This window comes from Pinus tabuliformis, chromosome Q, assembly GCF_031772625.1.
Source record: "Pinus tabuliformis cultivar Carrire ecotype Pingquan chromosome Q, CPIR1, whole genome shotgun sequence".
Lineage (NCBI taxonomy): Eukaryota > Viridiplantae > Streptophyta > Pinopsida > Pinales > Pinaceae > Pinus > Pinus tabuliformis.
Genome location: NC_142296.1, coordinates 802248982 through 802255907, shown reverse-complemented (window position 1 = coordinate 802255907; position 6926 = coordinate 802248982). Strand labels below are relative to the sequence as shown.

The window sequence follows — 6926 nt, the reverse complement described above, 5'->3', positions numbered from 1 at the left end:
AATAATAAATCCAAAAATAAATTAATTAATTAAATATTCCAAGTTAGGAATTTGTGCCTAACTCTTGGGTTGTTCCTCTAAGATAGGAGTTAGTTTAGGTAACTCCTATATTGGTGTGTCTGGTGAGAAATTATCTCAACCAAAGGAGAAATTATCTCAACCAAAGGTGTCTAAGATAGCACGCACTATCTTGAGAACATTGTCTCTCATATATTTATTTGTAACACTATATTCAATTATTTTTGTAATGTGTAATGAGAGAGAATACCTGAGGAAGCATGAGGCTTCAGCGTTTTTCTGCCAATATTTTGTGTCTGGGTTTTTATGTCTGCTTTACATATTTTCTGAGTTAATTTCATTTTCATTATGTGGTATCAGAGCCCAGGTTCTTCAATGTATCAAGGCCCTCTGCAAACATGTCTAATCCTTGATCCTGTTTCGCTCTCCGCATTTCAAACTCCTGTCTGAACTGCTTAGATTCCTCAGTGTGCTCATAAAACTCAATATTCATCCCACCTGGAGATGATGAGTAAATTTTGATTTCCATACGTGTAGTTGTTGTCTTCCATGCTGCAGTTCGTCTAGTGCCTGCGTTTGTTCCATCTGGAATTGAATCAATCTTCTCTGCTAAAGCGGACACTAGATCATTTTGAGTAACAATATCTTCTTTTGAAAGGCCTTTAACCTTTTTCTGAGCCAATTTCTGCAACTTGGGGATCTCTTCATGCGAGATAGACATCTAACTTTGGGTGAAAATTATGAGGTTTTTGCAAGAAATTTAAGCGGTTTTCAAATTTTTCCTGAGCAGATTCAAGCTATTTTGTGCATATAGCGAAGCACTGGGATATATTTGGTAGCTCTGAGCATAATTCTTGCCACTATGTCTGCGGAGATCGATTTCCTGCTAAGCGCAGAGTGTATTTGCTGTTGAAATCCGTATGGAGTTGAGTTCGGACATATAAAGGGTTCTGTCTTTGGAATTCTGGCGCAAATGCTAGAGATGGTCAAGCAGACAGAACCCTGACCGAATGATAAGAGAGATCTTGTAAGGTTTCTGTTTTCCCCGTCAAAGCTGCAACCACGTGACTACAAATCCAATCCTGAGTTCGAATGCTGGAATGAAGAATATCGACGACTGTCTAAACATCATGGCATATTAATCCAATGCTTCAAGAGTTGAGTGGACATCCAGCGAGCAATATTATGATCAGTTCTCCAACAGTGTTGCTCTCCTCTTTATAGGAATTGTGCATTACTGCTTTTGTTTGGAAGGGAACACCGAGATCACTTTCCCTCCAATTCTGTTCTTCTCTTCTCATATTAGTGGTGTGGATATGTAGCAAGCAATATTGAGATAAGTTCTTCCACAATGCTGCTCTCCTTTTTATGGAAATTGTGCACCACTGTTTTTGTTTGGAAGGGGTTACTGATTACTTTTTCTCTAGTGCTATTCATTTCTTCTCACAGGATGTTCGCCTCACTTGCAATTACCCAAGTTTTCTGGTAAAGTTTTGGAATAACAATGGTCTTGTTGAACGAATTCCTTGAAAATAATTTAGAATACTCCAAACAGAGGTAAGATTCGATCAAGTGTGTCTACTGTAGTGTCCTCCTTCGAGTTCTTGCAAGCTTTCCTCGCTGTTCGAATGCATTTTACTCTTCTCGTGCAAGATTAAGTTTTCTTTCAACGATCTCAGAACAAAGTCTCTCTCCTTCAACATAATTTCCAAGTTTGCATTTTTCACCTTCACCAACTATAAACTTTGCACCAGATCCTTGTTCTCTGCCTGCAGTTTCTCTAATTTATTATCCACTGAAAGCAATTTTTTGTCGGAAAACCTCCATTCTCTCATATTTAGCCCTCATTTTCCTCTCAAAGGCATCCATTTCCATCAAGTGCCTTTGGTTAACATGAACATCAAGAAGAAATTGGAGGAGTGAAAGTTGTGATTTTCCCATTGATATTAGTTATTCCAACTCTTCACGGAGTGCCTGTATCATTCTTGCCTCTGATTCTTTTGCAATTCCAGTTTTAGATCATGACACTGTAAAATGCAACTTCGGAGCTGAAAATGACATCGTGACAGTAGAGCTGCTTGCAGGGAAGGAATCTTCAATGGAGACTTCAAATAGGGAATCTGGATGTGAATATTCTTATTGAGGTCATACAGATTTCAAGTGATGAAGCTGTTGACATGGCCAAGCAGCTAGCATTAAAGGAAGGTTTTCTGGTGGGTATATCATCAGGTGTCGCGGCTGCAGCGGCAATTAGAGTTGCAAAGAGGCCTGAAAATGCTGGGAAGTTGATTGTTGTGATACTCCCAAGCTTTGGAGAGCGGTATCTTTCTTCTGTACTTTTCCAATCAATCAAGTTGGAAGCTGAGAATATGGTTTTTGAACCATGAAACTGTGAAATTAGTAGTCATCCACACTGAAACTTTGTGCCCAAATTTGTTGAAGTGGTTCCTTTATCGCTAGTTCTATCTTTTGATGGTTCTTATTGTTCCTGAAAATAATAGATCTGTCTAACGAGCAAAGGATGCGTTGAGTTTAACTTAATTTTCTTATATTTGGTGAGCATCCAATTTCATGTTGTTTCCTTAACCTTTTGTCAAGATATAGTTAGGATCCAATATGATGAATGTGAGAGGCATGACTATGGTTTTATGACCATAAGTGAATGTTTTTTCCCGCATGTGTTGAAATTGCCCAGTGAGTGGATTTACTTGACATGAAATTGGAGATGCATTTTTATATGCATGAAAGTGGTGAGACTGTGAGTTGAAAGGATGGTTTTTGGCTCTTTGTAATTGAAGAACTAAGGAGTGTTTCCATTTGTATTGTATTTGGAGGAATAAGGTGCATTACAGTCTGTAATATTTTGTGGAGATATAAGTGTCTTATTTTGTATTTGGAGTGATAAGGGAAAGTTGTTGTAATTCAAAGTATTGTTTTACTTTGAGAGGGATCGTGTCACAATCCATTTAGATTTTGAAGGCGAGTTGTTTCAAAGGGTTGTCAGCTTGGCATTATCATTACTTCAGATGTACTCAGTGATTAATAAAGATATCATTTTTTAGCGTTGATGTGTCCTAGATCCGCCCGAAATTGAATAAGGGGATCTAAGGTACACTATGTGTGCTTGATGGCGCACGTGTTTTTTATGGCTTCATGTTTTTTCTTTTTGATCTGTGTCTAGTTGTGACACATCAATAATTTCATCTAATATCACCTACATAAAGCAAGCACAACACTTGTAACAGAATAGCACCAAGGAAGGATAATTAAGCTCAACACATGCTTTTGCGTCACTACAACAACTCATCAAAGTTTTCAACATCGGCATTCGACCTCAACAAACAATTTCACTCAATACAATCAAGTTCATGAATCTGCAAACTTCAACATTTCAAAGCAATGTCTACATCACTACAATCAAGTTAATGAATCTGTAATCTTCAACGTTTCAGAGCACAAGCTACATCAACATTATTGAACTTGTAATCAAACTCAAATCACATTGTAAGGGTGCATTCTCGGTTGAAACCGACACCCAGGTCTTGAATTGAGTCATTGTAGTGAATCATTGAAATCATTGTAAGCTTTTTTGGGTGCATTTTCGACAATGTTCAACACCCTTCCTTTAAAGCACAATCAAGTGAGTCCATGAGTTTTAACTCCTTGAAACAACCATCACAGCAACCACAACAAGTTCAACTCTAACACCAATCAAGCAAGTTGAGATCAACAAATCAAGCGAGCGTGCCAGTCAAGTCCCATAGCAAGCGAGCATGTCAGTCAAGTAAAGTGAAACAGCTCAAAGCATGAAATCTACGACAAGAGAGCCTGATTTCAAGTGAGAAAGTTTAGATGGCGCAACATATTCAGTTGTTAAACATTCTTCACAGTTTGATCATCTCCAGTGATGAAGATATGGTGCACATCAGCAAAGAAACTCTTGCTGATATTTCATGGCATCTACAACAAACACATGAAACCATTGAGTTTCTTCAACTTGAGTCTCAACTTCAAAGGAATGAATTGCAAGAAAAGAGTGATACTTTCAAGTCTTTGAACCATCCAGATGATAAGTCATTCATCCCAACAACTTCAAGTGTCAAAGTTGTTCATGATCAAATTCCAATTTCTTCCAAACCCCTCATCAAGCCCTGGGAAGAAATTCAAAATAACAAGAATAGACGAGGCTTAGGATATGTCACTGATGACACCAACTTACATATCCCAGATTATTCCAAGCCAATTAAGTTTGTGAGTGCAGGATTTCTTGAACAACTCACCTCAACAGGTTCTGAGAAAGTAGTAGTCAACCCGAATTGCACGCAACCTGAAGTTCATGTTCAACCGAAATGCTCTCATTGTCAAAGAGATGGTCATATGGAAGATCAATGTTTTGATCTCCATCCGTGTTGCCATTGTGGCAAGCACAATCATTCCTCAGAAAAATGTCACAACCAACAAAAATCAGGCAGATTGAAGATCCATTATCAATGGATCGACCCTTGGGAATGGTCATCCACAGTCAAACGATTGTCTCAGTTCTACAACCGACTACAATCACACATAGTGCAGCCAGCAGTGAACAGATGATGGTACTCTCATGCAGTTGAATGAGGGAGTACAACAGTGAAAATCTCCTACACCTGAAGGGGGGGAGTTCAAATATATTTTGGAGAAGATTTTCTCTCCTTTCAGCTGACGAAGGGGGGAAAATGTCAATGAAATTGGCAAGTGGTTGTCAGACTAAAAGTCTCGACAACATCAGTGAAGCAGCCAGTGGGCATCTTCATCAGTCGGTGGGCATTTTTCATCAGCAGTGAGCATCAGCAAATTCGCCAGTGGGCGATCGACAGCCAAAGCAGCAGTGAGCAGCTTTCATCATAGCAAAAGCAACATTGAGTTGTTTTTCGACATCTTCAGCCAGTGGGCAATGATCATCAACAAACACGCCAGTGGTCGTTTATCAAATTGTGTCAGTGGACACCGGATGCTGTTTTCAAACAAAGGACAGTTGGATCCTTTTGCGGCTTGGCAAGTGATGGAGTTGTCAAGCAACATTCAGAGATGAATAAAGCATGCATCTGATTCATGTTCTCTTCAGATTTGAGTTTTTTCCAGCATCCAGTTTTGGCGGTTTTTTTAGGAAATGTTTTTGAGGATCAACATGAGAACTTGGAAGATGGTTCCTCGTTCTTATTTTGGATTTATCATTGAGGGGGGGAATGTTAGACTCTCTCATAAAACAATAATAAATCCAAAAATAAATAAATTAATTAAATATTCCAAGTTAGGAATTTGTGCCTAACTCTTGGGTTGTTCCTCTAAGATAGGAGTTAGTTTAGGTAACTCCTATATTGGTGTGTCTAGTGAGAAATTATCTCAACCAAAGGTGTCTAAGATAGCACGCACTATCTTGAGAACACTGTCTCTCATCTATTTATTTGTAACACTATATTCAATTATTTTTGTAAAGTGTAATGAGAGAGAATACCCGAGGAAGCATGAGGCTTCAACGTTTTTCCGCCAATATTTTGTGTTTGGGTTTTTATGTCTGCTTTACATATTTTCTGAGTTAATTTCATTTTCATTATTTTTGCCCTGGTTGCCAATTTTAACACTCCCTCTCAACCATGGAGAACTTCATCTGCAATCTGTCTATCAGTCGTTACTATTCATCCATCAACTGCACTGCCTTGTATAGCCTGACCCTTGCCTTGCTCTGCTCTATTTTGCCTGTTCTACTTTGTCTTGTTCTGCCCTACACTGATCTGTACTGTTTTGTTCTGTTCTGCTATGCTCTTACATTGTTCTGTTCTACTCTGCTTTTGTCTGAATTATGAAGAAGAAGAAATGATTGAGGATGTATCATACTGACTCAAAGTCAGTCTCAGAGTATGTACCACTGGTCCCAGACCAGTCTCAACCAACCCAAAGTTAGCGTCATAGTGAGTACAACTCCAATGGTCCCAGACCAATATCATCCTCCACTGACTCAAAGTCAGTCTCAGAGTATGTACCACTGATCCTAGACCAGTCTCAATCGACCCGAAGTCAGCGTCATAGTATGGTACAACTCCTACCACTTGTCCCAGACCAGTATCATTAATCCCAGATCAATGGAGGTCATCCTAGCATAGGGAGTACGGTAGTTACAACGATGTGTCCATCGGTACTACTATGGTCCCTAACTTCATTTCCCTGTTCATTGATCAGATGAGAGGTACTTCCCATGAGTCCCAGACTGCATGGGTAGGATGCCTCGACAGGAGAACTAATCAATCCTGTCCTCATAGGAGAACACATCAATCCTGCTACAATTGCCATGGAGAACACATCAATCCAGGCATCACAGGAGAACACATCAATCCTACTACAATTGCCATGGAGAACACATCAATCCAGGTTGCCATGGATAAAACATCAATCCAGGCCTCACAGGAGAACTAATCATCCTGCTACACAGGAGAGTGAATCATCCTGTTCCACAAGAGATCGAATCATCTTGTCCCACAAGAGAGCGAATCATCTTGTTCCAGTGTGCACCACCAGGGGAGGGTGAGTCACCCTGTGGTCATATGTTGCTCCAGTAGGAACCGCAAGCCCTCAGAGCTCCCAGAGCTCAATGTATGCAATATGCAAGACCCTTGTACAAGGGTTTCTTGCCGACTCCAAGTCATTTGGGAAAATCACAGATTAGATCTTTCCTCGGGGCTTTGACAAGGTGTATCAACCTGTACATCATCTTAATGTGATGGAGCTTCCTTGCTCATCGACTTACCATATCCCAGATGATGTCTATCTGCTGGAGCAATTGATGAATAAGGGATTCCTCAATAATCGAATCCCACCTCTGGTTGTTACAGAGAATCACAGTGGTATCGAATGTAAATCCAAATAGCTCACTGAAG

General features: G+C 39.7%; 1 pseudogene; it reads right to left on the bottom strand.

Moving 5' to 3' along the window:
• Positions 1-364: 364 nt before the first annotated feature.
• On the bottom strand, positions 365-739 carry LOC149221928 (syntaxin-71 pseudogene; annotated as a pseudogene).
• Between the last annotated feature and the right edge of the window lie 6187 nt (positions 740-6926).